Below are 19907 nucleotides of genomic sequence, written 5' to 3'. Positions count from 1 at the left end.
GAGCGAGTGAGGTCTTGTGAGGTAGCTGAGCAGTACTCGGGACAGGCAGGTTTGGAGTGAGCCTTCTGTGACTCGTTTAAGGCTCTGTTTGATGGTTTGTACTACCCGCTCTGCCTGCCCATTGGAGGCTGGTTTAAACGGGGCCGAGGTGACATGTTTGATCCCATTGCGGGTCATGAATTCTTTAAATTCGGCACTGGTGAAACATGGCCCGTTGTCACTGACCAGTATGTCAGGCAGGCCGTGGGTGGCAAACATGGCCCTCAGGCTTTCAATGGTGGCGGTGGCGGTGCTTCCCGACATTATTTCGCATTCAATCCATTTTGAAAAAGCATCCACCACCACCAGGAACATTTTCCCGAGAAACGGGCCCGCACAGTCGACATGGATCCTCGACCATGGTCTGGAGGGCCAGGACGACAAACTTAGGAGTGCCTCTCTGGGCACGTTGCTCAACTGAGCACACATGCTGCATTGCCGTACACAGGACTCTAAGTCAGAGTCGATACCGGGCCACCACACTTGGGATCTGGCTATCGCTTTCATCCTTACTATACCCGGGTGTGTGCTGTGGAGATCCGAGATGAACGTCTCCCTGCCTTTTTGGGTAGCACTACCCGGTTACCCCACAACTGACAGTCTGCCTGAATGGACAGCTCGTCCTTTCGCCGCTGGAACGGCTTGATTGGCTCTTGCATTTCAACGGGGATGCTGGCCCAACTCCCATGCAGTACACAGTTTTTTACTCGGGACAGCAGAGGATCTTGGCTGGTCCAAGTCCTAATCTGGTGGGCCGTGACAGGTGATTTATCATTTTCAAACCCTTCCATGACCATCAACAAGTCAGCAGGCTGCGCCGCCATCAACAAGTTTGCAGGCTGCGCCATTTCCACACCCGTGGTGGGCAATGGTAGCCGACTGAGAGCATCAGCACAGTTCTCGGTGCCTTGCCTGTGGCGGATGGTATAGTTATACGCTGATAGCGTGAGTGCCCACCTTTGTATGCGGGCTGAGGCATTAGTATTTATCCCCTTGTAATCAGTGAACAGGGATATGAGGGGCTTGTGATCGGTTCCCAGCTCAAATTTGAGTCCAAACAGGTACTGATGCATTTTCTTTACCCCGAACACACACGCTAATGCCTCTTTCTCAATCATGCTGTTGGCCCTCTCGGCCTTAGACAAGCTCCTGGAGGCATAGGCGACAGGTTGCAACTTCCCCGCAACATTAGCTTGTTGTAATACACACCCGACTCCATACAACGACGCATCACATGCTAGCATGAGTCTTTTACACGGATTTTAAAAGACAAGCAGCTTGTTGGAGCATAAAATGTTTCTGGCTTTCTCAAAAGCAATTACTTGTTTTTTTCCCCATACCCAGTTCTCACCTTTGGGCAATAACACATGTAGGGGCTCTAAGAGGGTGTTTAACCCTGGTAGGAAGTTACCAAAATAGTTGAGGAGTCCTAGGAACGACCGTAGCTCCGTGACATAGCCTGGGCAGGTTCCTGATCGCCTCTGTCTTGGCATCTGTGGGCCGAATACCATCCGCCGCGATCTTTCTCCCCAAAAACTCCACTTTGTTGCCATGAAGACACATTTCGACCGCATCAGCCACAGCCCCACGCGATCCAGTCGCTGGAGGAAATCCTCCAGGTTTTTTAGGTGCTCGACAATGTCCCAACCCGTGACCAATATGTTGTCCTGAAAATCCACCATGTGTGGTACCAACTTGAGTAGGTTCTCCATGTTTCTCTGGAAAATCGCTGTAGCCGACCGAATTCCAAACGGGCATCTGTGGTAGATGAACAGTCCCTTGTGCGTGTTGATACAGGTGAGGCCCTTTGAAGACGCCTGCAGCTCCTGCATCATGTAGGCCGAAGTCAGGTCGAGCTTGGTGAACATCTTGCCTCCTGCCAGCATCGCAAACAGGTCGTCTGCCTTAGGTAGCGGGTATTGGTCCTGCAGCGAGAAACGATTAATAGTGACTTTATAATCGCTGCAAATCCTGACCGTGCCATCACTTTTGAGTACTGGAACAATCGGGCAGGCCCACTCGCTGGATTCCACTGGGGAAATAATGCCCTTGCGTTGCAGCCTGTCCAGCTCGATTTCCACTCTCTTCCTCATCATGTGAAGTATCACTCGCGCCTTGTGCTGAAAGGGTCCTGCCTGTCAGACCAAGTGGATCTGAACCTTCGCCCCGGAAAAGTTTCTAATGCCTGGCTCAGAAAGGGAAGGAATTTGTTAAGAACCTGGGTACATGAGGCCTCATCGACATGTGATATCGCTCGGATGTCATCCCAGTTCCAGCAGATTTTGCCCAGCCAGCTCCTTCCAAGCAGTGTGGGGCCATCACCTGGGACAATCCAGAGTGGCAGATCATGCACCTTGCCCTCATAGGTGACCTTGACCATGGTGCTGCCCAGGACAGTGATAAGCTTTTTGGTGTACGTTCTCAGTTTCGTGTGGATGTGGCTCAGGGCTGGTCTGAGTGCCTTGTTGCACAACTTTTTACTCATGATGAATTGGCTCGCGCCAGTGTCCAGTTCCATGGCTATGGGTAAGCCAATCAATTTTACATTTAGCATTATAGGTGGACATTTCGTCGACAATGTGTGCACCCCGTTTACTTCAGCATCTGCTCCTCTCTCTGAGGCTCAAAATTGCTTTGATCCACATGGACAGATCTTCCTCTGCCACGTGGTGGTTAGCATGTTTTGCAGAGCTTGCAGCATGTCTGCAAGCTCGTTGTAGGTGCCCCATTGTTCCACAGCTCTTGCAAACATACCCTTTGAAGCGGCATGAATATGCTGAATGGAAGTCTCTACAATGCCAACAAGGTGTGAAATGCCTTGCATTCATCCTTTGTTGCAGACTCTGAGTCATCTGCGTAAGCTGAGGCCTGCTGGCAGTTGCAGACTTGTGGTTTCTGCCCTGTACATTTCTGCTCACCAACACAGTTCCAGTTAATTTATGAACATTGCTAGCATTTGTGTGCTGAGAGATTTGTTTGGTGTTATACCTGGTGGACATAAACGCCTGTGCTATCGCAATGGCCTTACTGAGGGTCGGTGTGTCTACAGTCAAAAGTTTTTGTAGAATGGTCTTGCGGCCAATGCCCAGTACAAAAAAGTTTCTGAGCATTTGCTTCAGGTAGCCATCAAACTCACTTTGTCCTGCAAGTCGCCTAAGCTCGGCGACATAGCTCGCCACTTCCTGACGTTCAGATCGCTGGTATGTGTCGAACCGATGCATCGCCATCAGCACGCTCTCCCTCGGGTTATGATGCTCCCGAACCAGTGTACACAGCTCCTCATATGACTTATCTGTGGGTTTCACCAGAGCCAGAAGATTCTTTATGAGATTGCAGGTCGGTGCCCCGCAGACCGTGAGTCGGACCGCTCTCCTTTTTGCAACGCTTCCTTCTCTGTCCAGCTCGGTGGCCACAAAGTACTGGTCTAGCCGTTCGATATAAGCTTCCCAGTCCTCACCCTCCGAGAACTTCTCCAGGATGCTCACAGTTTGCTGCATCTTTGCATTGGATTCGTATACTCGTCGTCAGTTATTGTGTTCCTAACACAAATGAGACTGCACACAGGGAGGTGACCTCAATCTTTTTTTAAGACACTCCAGAGTGAGGAACAGGCCTTAGGGGCCGGCTTATATACAGTGCTCCCAAGGGATGCTGGGATCCCTTGGGACTTCAGGGGATGCGCTCCCTGGTGGCAGAACATGGGAGTGCATGCTTTACAGATACACAACAATCTCCATCTGAGTAATGCAGCAACTGGCTTTAATGTACAATAAGAATAAAAACAATGTGCAAATGACACCAGGTTACAATGATAAGCAAGGAAGAAACGCACTACAACCATGGACACCAAACTGAACATGGAGTTGAACATAAAAACATAAGAACATAAGAAATAGAAGCAGGAGGAGTCCCTACGGCTCTTCGAAACTGCTCCGCCATTTAAAAAGATCAGGGCTGATCATCGACCTCAACTCCACTTTCCTGCCCGATCTCCATATCCCTTGATTCCCCTAGATTACAAAAATCTATCTAACTCAGCCTTGAATATACTCAGAGCATCCACAGCCATCTGGGGCAGAGAATTTCAAAGATTCATGACCCTCTGAACGAAGAAATTCCTCCTCAACTCTGCTTAAATGGCCTACCCCTTATCCTGACACTGTGCCCCCTAGTTCTAGACACACCAGCCAGGGGAAACAACCTCTCAACATCTACCCTGTCAATCCCCTTCAGAATCTTATATGTTTCAATGAGATCCCATCTCATTCTTCTAAACTCCAGAGCGCATAGGCCCATTCTACAAATTGCAAAGTGCTTCAGTACAGAGGGACCTGGGGGTCCTTGTGCATGAAACACAAAAAGTTAGTATGCAGGTACAGCAAGTAATCAGGAAGGCAAATGGAATGTTAGCCTTTATTGCAAGGGGGATAGAGTATAAAATCAGAGTAGTCCTGCTACAATTTTACAGGGTATTGGTGAGGCCACACCTGGAGTACTGCATGCAGTTTTGGTCTCCGTATTTAAGAAAGGATATACTTGCATTGGAGGCTGTTTAGAAATATTTCTTTAAATGCTAACCACTGCTTATCTATTGCCATACCTTTTAATCTCTTTTTCCAATCTACCTTAGCCAACTCGCCCTTCATACCTATGTAATTGGCTTTATTTAAGTTTAAGACTCTAGTTTCAGACTTAGGCAAGTCACTCTTAAATGTAATGTGAAATTGTAATGAGTTGAGGTAATCAGCCATCATCTAACTGAATGGAGGAACGGACTTGAGGGGCTGAATAGTCTACTCCTGTTCCTATGTTCCTTTGTAACATGCTGTGCTGTATTGGTCTCCCTAAGGAGCATTAATTTGGAAATACCATGCCAAGGCAACTAGTCAATGATGAGTAATACAAGATGCAAGATCCAATAAGTATATTGCAATTGCGATTTATCTTTAGAAGGGGCAGTACTTTGTTTCAAGAAATTAAATGGATTGGGTAAAGTTTGTGATCAGGCAAAAATGGTAAATCATTTTTTTTCCGATAACCGCGACAACAAAAACAGGTGGAATGCTCCATTTCTTTGACACCCCTGTTAATTCTGATACAGAAAACCTTGACACAGACGGGCTATTTGACAGGAACGAAAATGACTTAATGCTATGCAGAATAGGCATGATCTAATAATCAAAGCTTCTTTCATGACCACAGCAGTCTCGCAATCCCAACCAGATCCATCTCCTCCATCTAGCACAAGAGGATAAACTGTGTGCATAACAGATATACGTTTATTGTACATGGTTCACCAAGAACAAAATGGCGCACAATTAAGCAGGTTAAAATTTGGAAGTAAGAGTAATATGAATACCATCTGAAAGCAGGCATGCAATCCAGCACTGCCCAGAAAAGGCCCCAGAATTTCCAGTCGTAAAGGTAAGCTACCGAGTCCCAGTCACCCATCAGCCCTGTGCTCGCTGACCAGCATCGCCGCAAATTTAAAATTCTCATCTTGTTTTCAAACCCCTCCATTGCTTCCCCTCTTCCTATTTCAGTAACCCTCTCCAGCACTGCAACCCTCTGAGAATTCTGCACTCCACCAACTCTAGCCTCTTGCACATACCCGATTTTCTTCGCTCTGCCATTGGAGGCCATGTCTTCATCTGCCTGGGTCCTAAGCTCTTGAATTCCCTCCCTAAACCTATCCACATCTCTACCTCTCTCCTCCTTTAAGAGCTCCTTAAAACCTACCTCTTTGACTCAACTTTTGGTCATCTCTCCTAACATCTACTTATGTGGCTTGGTGTCAAATTGCCGTGGAAATTTTACCACTTGAAAGGCACTATATAAATGCAATTTGTTGTTGTTGTTGTTGGAAGGCTTCGATTACCATTGAAATGCCAACAAATTCCTTCCTTAGCAGCAAAATTTCCACTTGCCTTATTTTTTGGGGCCCTTTCACAGACATGGGTACCACTCCTAAATCTGCCAGATGACTGGAGCAGCTGCAGCAGAAGAACCCTTGTTGGCATGATGTGTCATTCCAGTTATAGAATTGACCCAGCTGTCAAATATAGATGGAATCTGCAGCCTCACTGTCAGTTGAACAGATGTTTCAAGCCAACACATTGGAAGAGCAGTCTCCATACAACTTCAAGGGCTTTAGTCTTAATCAGAGTTATTGGGCCAGAAATTGCGTTCTCTTCGGTTGCGTACAATGTGCGCATGCGCCTGAAGAGCGCCGCAAGTTTACGCACACAGATCCAACGCATACGAAAGTAAAGGGTCACCAAGGGTGAAGAGTTGGGCTATTTGTCCAACTCCTGCCCAACAAATATCCTTAAAACTCTTACGCCTGGTAAAAGCAGGTGTAAGGCTTGCTTTTACCAGCGTAAGAGTTTTAAAAGATAGAAAAATTAAACGTTATCATTATTTTTTATATTAAAAACCCTGTCCGCTAAGGTAAGTTTATTTTTAACCTTATTAAAACATATTAGAAGAAGAGTCAAAAGAATTTTAAAAATTCTAAAACATTCAATTTCAATTAATTTTAAATATTAATTTAATAATCCCCATTCATCGTAATGAGAGATCCGTACAAACGGAACTCACCATTACTATCAATGAGAAACTCCATGTTCATTGGTGGTCCGACCCACGAGAGCCCAGTGATGCACCTATGCTGATGGGATACATGAGCCTCTGCACTTGGCTGTGCATCTAGGCCTCAGAGCCGAAGTGTTCATTCCTCCGGGACCACCAGGTACTTTCGCAGTGTTTTGCGGTCGGAGGCATCTGTCCGCGGGAAGCCTCCAACCGCAATTTCTGGACCAATACTGCATCTATTTTATGTGGTATTAAAAATGAAAACCAAGCACTAGGATTTATCTCTGGAGGGATAGAATTGAAAAGTAGTGAAGTTATGCTTATCTTGTATCAAACCTTGGTTAGACCAAACTTGCAGTACTGCTTACAATTCTGGTCGCCATATTATAAAAAGGATATAGAGGCACTGGAGAGGGAGCAGAGAAAATTTACAAGAATGATACCAGAAATGTGAGGATATACAATTCAGGAAAGGCTAAACAGGTTGCGTCTCTTTTCTCTTGAAAAGAGAAAGCTGAGGGATGGCCTAATAAAGGTCTTTGAAATCATGAAAGGTTTTGATAGAGTGGATACAGAGAGAGTGTTTCCACTAGAGGCCATCAATATAAAATATTCACCAAGAAATCCAATGGGAAATTCAGAAGAAACTTCTTCACCCAGAGAGTGGTGAGAATGTGAAACAGTAGTGATAGTATAAATGCATTTAAGGGATGGTTAAATAAGCATATGAGGGAGAAGGGAATCGAGGGTTAAGCTGATAGATTTAGATGAGGAAAGGCAGGAGGAGACTCGAGTGGAGCATAAGCTGAAAGCTTTGCCGATAATGTGGGGTGGAGGGAATAACTTTGGAAGGAATAAGTAAAATATGTTATTTAAATAATAAAGGCTTACAACTGCCTTCACAAAGTACAAAGTGAAATATGATTTTCTGCAGCTTTAACCGTATCTTCATTCCTCCTCCTTCTTCCTGTTGGATCTTTGTTTGTGATGCAAGTATCAAAACAGGAGTAGTTGCCCATCAATATACAAAGAAGATGAAGTCCTCTTAACAGAGAAAACATCACACTGGAACTACAGTATGGCGAGACTGATAGTTCAAGTCTATACTGAGCTTAATCCCAATTTTGGAATTCACCTTTTGGGGGTAATAATCAGATTTAATAACATTTAAGTCTAAAATCAGAAAGCTTAAAAAAGTTTAGGCACCTATATGTCGATCAATACATTTTGAAAAGTGTAAGAGAAAGAACTGAAAAATCTATCTTAATGGTTAAGAAAAAAACCCAGTCCTCCAAATCTTTCCACTTAACTGGAATAAATTGAACAGTTCAAACCAATAAGATGAGGAGAAAAACAACAAGTAATATGCAATCAATGAGACCCTTAACCTGGTTGAAACCTAAGTGATTTAGGAGACAAACAAAACTGTACAGCGCAGACAGCTGGAGTCAATCATGATTAACAATCCAAGCAAGACAATTAGAGCTTTCCTGCTCACAATTAGCCAACACTTGTCTGACCGAGGTACCCACTAAGTCATTATGATTAGGTGCGGGCCTCTTTGTGTTAGCAGATTGCTCAGATGCAGTAGGGAGTGAAGACAAAGAAGAAGTTTCCTTAACAATGGTTTGATTGAGCTGGAACTCTCCTGCTGTATCAGTGTGAGCACTGCAACATGAAGAAGAGAAGTTCCTTTTGGGCACTACGAATTAGGCGCTCATCATCCAAGCACTACTTTCCCCTCATCTTAACATAGCAACATAGGAACAGGAGTCAGCCATTTAACCCCTGGAGCCTATTCTGCCTTTCAATGAGATCATGGCTGATGTGACCTAACTTCATATACCTGCCTTTGCCCCATATCTCTTAATACCTATGGTTGACAAATGTCTATTAATTTCATATTTAAAATTAACAATTGACGTAGCATCAATTGCTGTTTGTGGAAGAGAGTTCAAAGCATCTACCACCCTTTGCATGTAGAAGTGTTTCCTAACTTCGCACTGGAAATGCTTTGCTCTAATTTTTAGACTATGCCCCCCTTGTCCTAGATTCCACAACCAGCGGAAATAGTTTGTCTCGATCAACCCTCTCAGTCCCCTATAATATCTTGAAAACTTCAATCAAATCATATCTTAACCTTCAAAATTCCAGGGAATTCAACTCGAGTTTGTGCAATCGCTCCTCATAATTTATCTTGGTATCCATGTATTATTCTGATAAAACTTCAAGGCCAATATAGCCTTCCTAAGGTGTGGTGCCCAGAACTGCTCACAGTGGTCTAACCAGGGTTTGTATAGCTGTAGCATAATTTTTACCCTTTTACAATGGTTAATGGACAGAAAACAGGGAGTAAGAATAAACGGGTCATTTTCAGGTTGGAAGGCAGTAACTAGTGGAGTACTACAAGGATCAATGTTTGAGCCTCAGCTATTTACAATCTATATCAGTGTTTTGGATGATGGAACCAAATGTAATCTATCCAAGATTGCTGATGATACAAAGCTAGGTGGGAAGGTAAGTTGTGAGGAGAATGCAAAGAGGTTTCAAGGGGATATAGACAGGTTAAGTGAGTGTGCAAGAACATGGAAAATGGAATATAATGTGGAGAAATGTGAAGTTATTCACATTGGTAGGAACAATAGAAAAACAGAGTATTTTTTAAGTGGTGAGAGATTGGGAAATGTTGGTGTTCAGAGGGACCCGGGTGTCCTTGTACAAAAATTCTGAAAGTTAACATGTAGGTACAGCAAGCAATTAAGAAACCAAATGGTATGTTGGCCTTTGTTACAAAAGGATTTGAGTATATTTTAGATATTTAATTGTGTAATGACACAGGGTTAATTAGCAATCTGATAGTAAAGGATTCTCTGAGGCAGAGTGACCATAATATGATAGAATTTCACATTATGCTATTAAGTGACCGAAACTAGAGTCTTAAACTTAAATAAAGGCAATTACATAGGTATGAAGGGCGAGTTGGCGAAGGTAGACTGGAAAAATGGATTAAAAGTTTTGGTAATAGATAAGCAGTGACTAGCATTTAAAGAAATATTTCATAATTCTTAACAAAAATACATTCCATTGAGAAACAAAAACTCCACAAGAAAAGTGATCTATCCGTGGCTAACTAAAGAAGTTAAGAATAGCTTTAGATTGAAAGAAGAAGCTTATAATGTTGTGAAGAATAATAGTAAGCTTGAGGATTGGAAGAGTTTCAAAAACCAGCAAAGGATGACCAAAACAAATGATAAAACGGGAAAAAATTGACTATGACTGAAAACTAGCAAGAGATAATAAAAACAGATTGTAAAATTTTCTACAAATATGTAAAAAGGAAGAGAGTAGTAAAAGTAAACATTGGCCCATTAGAGACTGAGGCAGGAGAAATTATTATGGGGAATAAGGAAATGGAAGAAACTGAAAAGATCGCAAAATCTCTGTTGAAAGAATGGACTCAGTCAAGAATATTTTGTGGATTTTATGGGATTTTTCTGAGGGTATTTTTCCCTGTGATGGGATCACCCTGTGCAGAGAAACCACATGGCAGTTGGCTGTGACAAAAGAACTGTCAGTCATCCAGAATGTACGGGTTCGCCCGACAGTCCTAGCTAAAGGAAGGGGGCCATATGCAAAAGCATTTCTCACCTCCATCTCAGAAGAGAAGCAGAACAATGATCTCACGAGCCTGGCCAGCCAAAGAGGAGCCAGCTTTTTTTTTCTCAACATAAAGACCGAGATATATCCCAGACTCAGGGCCAGTAGTCCAATACACATGGATCTGATGGCCAATCACTGACGAAGCACCGAAGTGCTTAGAAACAAAAGGGTTTTAAAGATTGGTGGGAAAGATAGGGGTAGCAAGACTCCTATAAAGATAGACTCTTTTTCACCATTTTGCTACCCCTTCTCACTCTCGCTCTAATCGTAACAAGAAGTACCAGAGGAGGAAGCCATAGTTCCGCAGAAGAAGCTGCTGAGACAGAGGACCGCATACCCCTCACAGGATACGGCCTCCAGGCAGTGACTTCTCATTCATTCATAGGCAGTCCCTCGGAATCGAGGAAGACTTGCTTCCACTCCCAAAGTGAGTTCTTTGGTGACTGAACAGTCCAATACGAGAGCCACAGACCCTGTTACAGGTGGGACAGACATTCGTCAAGGGAAGGGATGGGTGGGCTGATTTGCCGCGCGTTCCTTCCACTTGCTGCGCTTGACCTCTTCACGCTTTTTGCGTTGAGACTCGAAGAGCTCAACGCACTCCCGGATGCACTTTCTCCAACTCGGGCGGCCTTCGGCCAGGGTCTTCCAGGTGTTAGTGGTGATATCGCACTTTACCAGGGAGGCTTTGAGGGTGTCCTTGTAATGTTTCCGCTGCCCACCTTTGGCTCGTTTGCCATGAAGGAGCTCCGCATAAAGCATTTGCTTAGAGAGTCTCGTATCTGGCATGCGAATTATGTGGCCTGCACAGCGGAGCTGATTGAGTGTGGTCAGTGCTTCAATACTGGGGATGTTAGCCTGGACAAGGACATTGATGTTGGTGCGCCTTCCTCCTACGGGATTTGCAGGATCTTGCGGAGACATTGTTGGTAATATAACTCCAGCGACTTGAAGTGCCTTCTATACATCGTCCATGCCTCTGATCCATACAGGAGGGCGGGTATTACTACAGCCCTGTAGACCATGAGCTTGGTGGTAGATTTGAGGGCCTGGTCTTCAAACACTCTTTTCCTCAGACGGCCTAAGGCTGCACTGGCACACTGGAGGCGGTGTTAAATCTCCGCATCAATGTCTGCCTTTGTTGATAAGAGGCTCCCGAGATATGGGAAATGGTCCATGTTGTCGAGGGCTGTGCCGTGAATCTTGATGATTGGAGGGCAGTGCTGTGCGGCGGGGACAGGCTGATGGAAGACCTTTGTCTTACGGATGTTAAGCGTAAGGCCCATGATTTCATATGCCTCAGTGAATGCATTGACTATATCCTGGAGTTCAGCCTCAGAATGTGCGTAGATGCAGGCGTCGTCCACATATTGCAGCTCAACGACAGAGGTTGGGGTAATCTTGTACCTGGCCTGGAGGCGGCGTAGGTTAACTAGCTTCCCACTGGTTCTGTAGTTTAGTTCCACTCCAGCGGGGAGTTTGTTGACTGTGAGGTGGAGCATGGTGGCGAGGAAGATTGAGAAGAGGGTTGGAGCGATGACGCAGCCCTGTTTGACCCCAGTCCGGACGTGGATTGGGTCTGTAATGGATCTGTTGGTAAGGATCACAGCCTGTATGTCATCATGAAGCAGGTGAAGGATGTTGACAAACTTTTGGGGGCATCCAAAACGGAGGAGGACGCTCCATCGACCCTCACAGTTGACAGTGTCAAAGGCCTTTGTAAGATCGAAAAAGGCCATGTATAAGGGCTGGCGCTGCTCCCTGCATTTTTCCAGCAGCTGTCGCGCTGCAAAAATCATGTCCGTTGTGCCCCGTAGGGGACGAAATCCACACTGTGATTCCGGGAGGAACTCCTCGGCCATAGGGAGAAGATGGTTGAGGAGAACTCAAGCGACAACTTTCCCAATGGCTGATAGCAGGGAGATTCCCCTGTAGTTGCCGCAGTCGGACTTGTCCCCTTTATTAAAAATGGTCACAATCACCCGGCATGCTTTCCTCCCTCCAGATGGGAGAGATGAGGTCATGCATCCACGCCAACAGTGCCTCTCCGCCATACTTTAGCGCCTCAGCAGGGATTCCATCCGTACCCGTAGCCTTGTTATTCTTGAGCTGTTTTATGGCTTTGCCTACCTCGTGCAACGTTGGAGTTTGACTGAGTTGGTTGTGGGTCGCATGCTGCGGAGTCGTGAGTACTCGAGTCAAAGGCAGAGTCTCGATTGAGGAGATCTTCAAAGTGCTCCTTCCATCGGGCCTTGTCAGCCTCGGTGCCCCACTTCCCACAGCTGAGCTGAGCGATCAAGATCGACTATGCATGGTGGTGAAAATGGTCGTGAGTGTCCGAAGCCAGTAACCAGATATACCAGGCAAGCTGGGTGAGGTGTAAGGGCTCAGGGTTTTCTCAGAAGTGAAGCTTTTCGGTGCTATTCTGGGGAGGAAGCTTCATCTGGTTGAGCCAGGCGAAGGGGCTGCGACAGGGTAATTCGTTGGTAGGGGTGGAGTTAGCATCCACCATAGCAACAAGGGAATTACTGCATGTTACCGGTCCTCAGTTTTGTTCTGTATGTATGTTGTCTGGGTTTTATTCTCCACAGAGTCAGTGATTTTCGTTTAGTAGTACATGTTTTAGCCAGTGTATGTTAGACTAAATAAATATAAGTACGATTTTTCACCAAAGCATTCCTGTCCGTGACTTATTCCATTTACACTCTGAATAATAATCCCTGGGTATCGAATTTTCGTAAGGCGGAGGCGATTCGAATCGTCCATCTAGCCATTGGGCTAGGATCAAAACCGCTTACATCTCTTGCCGACCACGGGGGGACTTGGGTTAAAGAAGTGTGAATCAGTCATGGACAGCGCTTCTGGTGAAAGATCCCAAATGGAGGAAGGTATTTCTTCATATGTATTTAAGAAGGTTAACATCACTAAGAAATGAGTGCTAGGCTTGTTGCGTGCTGAGCGTCCAGTGGACTCAGCGGCAGAATGGATGGAGGGCAAGGAGCATAGGCACAGTATTGAAAAAGCGATATGGCTCGTCTGTCTACAAAGACAAGTCCAACTGCAAGATGAGCAGGTTGGTAAGTTAGAGACAAAGCTCAGCAAGTCCGAGGCACAGTCAGACGCAAGGGCTGTAGTAGGGAGCAGGTTATGCACGGAGCTGAGGGATGAGAAGCTGGGAAGAATAAGCCAGGAGAAAACCTTCCGTAATCATAAGAAGTTCCTGCAATACCAAGTAACTGAGGCAAAGGGGAATGAGAGGGTGGTTAGGGAGGAGAACGCTCACTTGTCGTGTGAGGGAAAGGTGCTGGAAGAACAGTTGAAGGATATTCAGGTGGCATACAGAGTTGCCAACACTGGAGTGTTTGATATGGGTAATCATGTTCTTTGCCAAGAGCAGATCTGGAATTTGACCGATGCTCTATCTAAGGCCAAAGGGATGGTCTGCGTGGTAGCTCCGGGAATGGCCCGGGTACATAAGGAGGACTGTGAGGCAGAGTAGGATGCTCGACCACCGCCCGAAGTTCCGGGACCAGGATCCATCTGCCCTGTCTGGCAGCGGAAATACGGTGAACCCATAGGCGGTCAGGAGCAAAGACCACTGCAGAGTGACTTCATGGTCCCATATACTGTTACGTATGTGAACCTGTAAATACCATGTCTAACCACCAGAGGGCTTATCCCCTGGAGTCCCAAGGGATCCCACAATCCCTTGGGAGCGCCTGTATATAAGGAGGCCTCACACGCTGGAGAGCCACTCTGAGATCTGTAATATAGGACTATGGTCACACCTAACTTTGAGCTTGCAGTATATCTAGTCTGACACTTTATTCGAGACATAACAACTGGCGAGGAGATACAAATGATGAATCCCACCGCAACAATGCAGAGAACCATGGGCATCCTGGAGAAATTTTCGTAGGGCGATGATTGGGAAACCTTCGTGGAGTGACCAATACTTTGTGGCCAATGGGCTGGAAAGAGAAGGGAACGCTGCCAAACGAAGGCAATCCTCCTCACCGTTTGCGAGGCACCAACGTATGGTTTCATGAAAAATCTGCTCGCTCCAGCAAAACCCACAGACAAGTCATATGATGAGTTGTGCACACTGGTCCGGGAACATCTAAACCCGAAGGAAAGTGTTCTGATGGCGAGGTATCGGTTCTACACGTACAAGAAGGCCAGGAAGTGGCGAGCCACGTCACCGAGCTAAGGCACCTTGCAGGACATTGCGAATTTGAAGGACACTTGGAGCACATGCTCAGGGACTTCTTTATACTTGGCATTGGCCATGAAGTAATACTTAGCAAACTTTTCACTGTAGAGACCCCAACCTTGAGTAAAGCCATAGCGACAGCCCAGGCGTTAATCGCCACCAGTGACAATACCGAACAAATTTCTCAGTACAGCAGTGTGAATAAAGTAACGTTGTTTTCGAATCAAAATGTACAGAGCAGGACCTATATGCCTGCAGCTGCACATCCGCAGATGACTCAGAGACCACCATCAAGGGTGGTGAATACAAGGCCATTACCACCTTGTTGGCACTGCGGGGGTGATCATCGTTTCCATTCATGCTGCTTCAAAGGATACGTTTGCAAGGGCTGTGGAACAATGAGACACCTCCAACGCATGTGCAGGCGAACTGCAAACCCTGCTAATCCTGCAAACCACCATGTTGCAGAAGAGGACAGAACCACAGTGGTATATGGGGTGCACACATTTAACACAAAGTGTCCCCCAATAATGCTGAAGGTTGAATTAAATGGACTCCCGGTGTCCATGGAGCTGGACACAGGCGCAAGCCAGTCCATAATGAACAAAAAGACTTGCGATAAATTGTGGTGCAGCAAGGCCTCAAGGCCAGTCCTGACTCCCATTCGTACTGAACTGAGAATGTATACAAAGGAACTGATTCCCATAATCGGCAGTGCTACTGTAAAGGTCTTCTACGATGGAGCGGTGCACGAGTTACCACTCTGGGTGCTACCGGGCGATGGCCCCACACTGTTCGGCAGGAGCTGGCTGGGAATGATACGCTGGAACTGGGACGACGTCCGAGCGCTTTCATCTGTTGATGACACCTCATGTACCCAGGTCCGAAACAAGTTCTCCTCGCTGTTCAAACCAGGCATCGGGAAGATCCAAGGAGCAAAAGTGCAGATCCATTTGATTCCGGGGGCGCGACCCATCCATCACAAGGCAAGAGTGGTACCTTACATGATGAGAGAGAGGGTGGAGATCGAGCTGGTCGAATTCAATGAGTGGGCCAGTCCGATTGTTCCAGTCCTCAAGGGAGACGGCACCATCAGAATCTGTGGTAACTATCAATCGTTTTTCACTGCAGGATCAATACCCGCTACCGAAGACAGACGACCTATTTGCGACGCAGGCGGGAGGGAAAACGTTCACGAAGTTGTACTTGACCTCGGTCTACATGACACAGGAGCTGGCGGAATCATCGAAAGGCCTCACCTGCATCAACACGCACAAAGGTCTCTTCATTTACAACAGATGCCCGGTTTGGATTCAATCAGCTGCGGCGATATTCCACAGGAACATGGAAAGCTTGCTGAAGTTGGTCTTCCAGGATGACATCTTGGTTACAGGTTGGGACACTGTCAAGCACCTGCAGAACATGGAGTAGGTTCTTAGTCAGCTTAATCGTGTGGGGCTCAGGCTAAAATGCTCAAAGTGCGCTTTCTTGGCACCTGAAGTGGAGTTCCTGGTGAGGCGATGCGCGGCGGACGGCATCAGGCCCACCGATTCGAACACGGAGGCAATCAAGACTGCACCGAGACCACAGAACGTGACGGAACTGTAGTCGTTTCCAAGACTCCTGAACTGTTTTGGTAACTTCTTACCGGGTCTTAGCACATTGTTCGAACCCCTGCACTCTTTACTGCGTAAAGGAGATGAATGACTATGGGGTAAAAGCCAAGAAAATGCCTTGAGAAAGCTAGGAAGCTGTTATGTTCAAACAAATTGCTTGTGCTGTACGATCCATGTAAGCATTTGGTACTCGCATGTGATGCGTCGTCATATGGAGTCGGGTGTGTATTGCAACAAGCTAATGAATTTGGGAAATTGCAACTGGTTGCTTATGCATCCAGAAGTCTGTCTAAGGCCGAGAGGGCCTACAGTATGATTGAAAAGAAGCGTTAGCATGTGTTTACGGGGTAAAGAAAATGCATCAATATCTGTTCGGGCTCAAATTTGAATTGGAAACCAATCTTAAGCCGCTTATATCCCTCTTTTCTGAAAGCAAGGGGATAAATATGAATGCATCAGCCCGCATCCAGAGATGGGCGCTCACGTTGTCTGCATACAACTACACCATCCGCCACAGGCCAGGCACAGAAAACTATGCCGATGCTCTCAGCAGGCTGCCATTGCCCACCACAGGGGTGGAGATGGCACAGTCCATGGCAATGGAAGCATTCGAGAGTGAGCAATCACCTGTTACCGCCCGACAGATTAGAACCTGGACGAACCAGGACTCCTTACTGTCCTGAGTAAAAACTTAAAAACTATGTGCTCCACGGGAGTTTGTCTAGTGTCCCGTTGGAGATGCAGGAAGAAATAAAGCCATACCAGTGGCGCAAAGGTAAAATGTCGATACAGGAAGACTGCCTCCGATGGGGAAATCGGGTAGTGGTGCCAAAAAAGGACAGGGACACTTTCATTAGTGATCTCCACAGCCCCCATCCAAGCATCGAAATGATGAAAGCGATAGCCAGATCCCATGTGTGGTGGCCCGGTATCGATACAGACTTAGAGTCCTGTGTGCACAAATGTTATATGTGTCCAGGGAGGCGCCACTAAGTTTATGGTCCTGGCCCTCCAAACCGTGGTCTAGGGTTCATTTCGACTATGCAGGCCCATTCATGGGAAAAATGTTCTTAGTGGTTGTAGATGCGTACTCCAAATGGATTGAATGTGTGATAATGTTGGCAAGCACGCCCGCTGCTACCATTGAAAGCCTACGGGCCATGTTTGCCATGCATGGCCTGCCTAATGTCCCTTTAAGTGACAATGGGCTGTGCTTTACCAGTGTCGAGTTCAAGGAGTTCATGACCAGCAATGGGATCAAACATGTCACATCTGCCCCATTTAAACCAGCACCCAATGGTCAGGCAGAGCGAGAAGTGCAAACAATCAAGCAGAGCTTGAAAAGGGTCACTGAAGGCTCACTGCAGACTCGCTTATCCCGAGTGCTGCTCAGTTACCACACAAGACCCCACTTGCTCACTGGGTTCCCTCCCGCTGAACTGCTCATGAAAAGGGCATTTAAGACAAGGCTCTTGTTAGTACACCTTGATCTACACGAACAGGTAGAGAGCAGGCGGCTTCAACAGAATACATATCATGATCACGCAAATGTTCACGCAAAATTGAGACAAATGATCCTGTATTTGTGTTGAACCATGGTCAAGGTCCCAAGTGGCTTCCTGGCACTGTTTTGGCCAAATAGGGGAGTAGGGTGTTTGTGGTCAAACTTTCAAATGGACTCATCTGCAGGAAACACTTGGACCAAACCAAACTCAGATTTATGGACTATCCAGAGCAACCCACAATAGACTCCACCTTCTTCGACTCTCCAACACACACACAAGTGGCAACAAACCCAGCGGTTGACCATGAAGCAGAACCCATCACCCGCAGCAGCCCAGCAGGATTCACCACCCCCAGCAGCCCAGCAAGGCCAGCGACACAGCAGCCCAGCGAGGGCCCAACAAACGACTCACCAAACCAGTATTTGCACCAATACGATCAACCAGGGAAAGGAAGGCCCCAGATCGACTCACATTGTAAATAGTTACTCTATTGACTTTGGGGGGACTTTGTTGTTATGTATGTGAACCTGTAAATACCATGTCTAACCACCAGAGGGCTTATCCCCTGGAGTCCCAAGGGATCCCACAATCCCTTGGGAGCACCTGTATAAAGGAGGCCTCACAGGCTGGAGAGGCACTCTGAGATCTGTAATAAAGGACGACGGTCACACCTTACTTTGAGCTTGCAGTATCTAGTCTGGCGCTTTATTCAAGACATAACATATACGACCTCCCAGCTGCAGGCAATGGACTGTAACCTGACCAAACTAACCAGCAAAGGGGACCCATCTGTCCATTTTACAGATGTGAAGCAGGTGGGAGGGGATCAATAATTGTAACGAAGCTGAGGCAGCCAAATTACTTTTATTTTCCCTGGATAGTAGGTTGTACCAGTTGCTCTTAGCGGGTAGAATAGAGGGGGCAGTGTACATTAGAGGGGATAAAGGATGACATCCTAGAGGCTATGAGAAGTCCCTTCTCCCGAGTGGAAAGTACACTGCAGTTAGCGGGGGAGGCACCGCAGGCTTTCACGGACAGGCTTTGGCCCGTCTACCGGAGTGCCTGTCCGGGGGTGCCCGACCGGATGCAGCTGCAGAGGGAGCCGAGGGCTCATTGGCTAAGGACCCTGGTGACGAACAGCCTGCCCAGGCTCAAGGCCAAAGCAGAGGGGTGGTTTGTGTAATGTCTGTAAGCTTGTAATGTTTGTAGCTCCACACTGTGGATGTGGACGTATTGTGTACTGCAACTGCAGAGTTAATGATAAGCAGAACCAGGCTGTATCGGAGGCTTCCGACAGAGCTGTCTGCCATGTTAGGAAGCTGTGTGTGCTGTGCTCTGAGAATATATCACATTTGACGGCGAGATGGGATTTTTCGGATGAATTAAACCTTAAATTTTGTTGGTGGATTCAGCCAGCCGACAGAGAGACTTTGGAAGTTTCTGTCTTTAAAAAAAGCTACAACAATCCGAGGTAAAATATGATCAATATGAACAAACCTAACCTGTCCATTATCAAACATCTTTACCAGAGTGTTTCTGCTGCAGAAAGACTGGGCATCTTGCGAAGGCATGCCGACTGAAGGGAAAACCAGCTTTCAAAGCTATGAGTCCAGTGTTCAAAGCTATGAGTAGAAATCCCAAGAGACTACATAGCACGGAAGAACAACAACAGGATGAGGAGATGTTAGAGTTACACGTCATCAGGAGCACGAGGTTAACGGACAGCGATTCAGAAAGTATCAAAATCCAAATAGCTGCTGCGGGATTCAAGATAACAATGGAAATCGACACGGGTGCATTGTGAGTGTAGTACCGGAGTCGCTGTACCTCGACAAATTGTGAGATTTCCAACTGGAGAAATCCAAGATAGAGCTGCGAGGCTACTCAGCAGAGAAAATTCCTTGGGTAGGTCGTATCACCGTACCGGTGAAATATAAAGATCAATTTCAGAACTTGCCTCTAATAGTAGTGAAAGGAGACAAGGCTGCCTTACTAGGAAGAAATTGGTTGAGCTCACTGAAGCTGGATTGGAGTGAGAATTTCTGTGTGGAAGCGAGATTTTCATCAACGGATGAGGTTATCAAGAAGTATCCGAAGGTGTTCTGTGAAACAGGCAGTCAGATCCAAGGCTTCAAGGCGAGTGTCAGGATACAGAAAGACGCTAGATCGGTTTACTACAAGCCACATTCCGTACCATATGCACTCAAGGAGAAAGTTGAGCAAGAACTTAAAAGACTAGAGACTGAGAACATTATTTGTAAGATAGATCGATGTAATTGG

The sequence above is a fragment of the Pristiophorus japonicus genome, chromosome 1, assembly GCF_044704955.1.
Source record: "Pristiophorus japonicus isolate sPriJap1 chromosome 1, sPriJap1.hap1, whole genome shotgun sequence".
Taxonomy (NCBI): Eukaryota; Metazoa; Chordata; class Chondrichthyes; family Pristiophoridae; genus Pristiophorus; species Pristiophorus japonicus.
The sequence above is the reverse complement of the archived record's forward strand: the minus strand, read 5'-3'. Positions refer to the sequence as shown.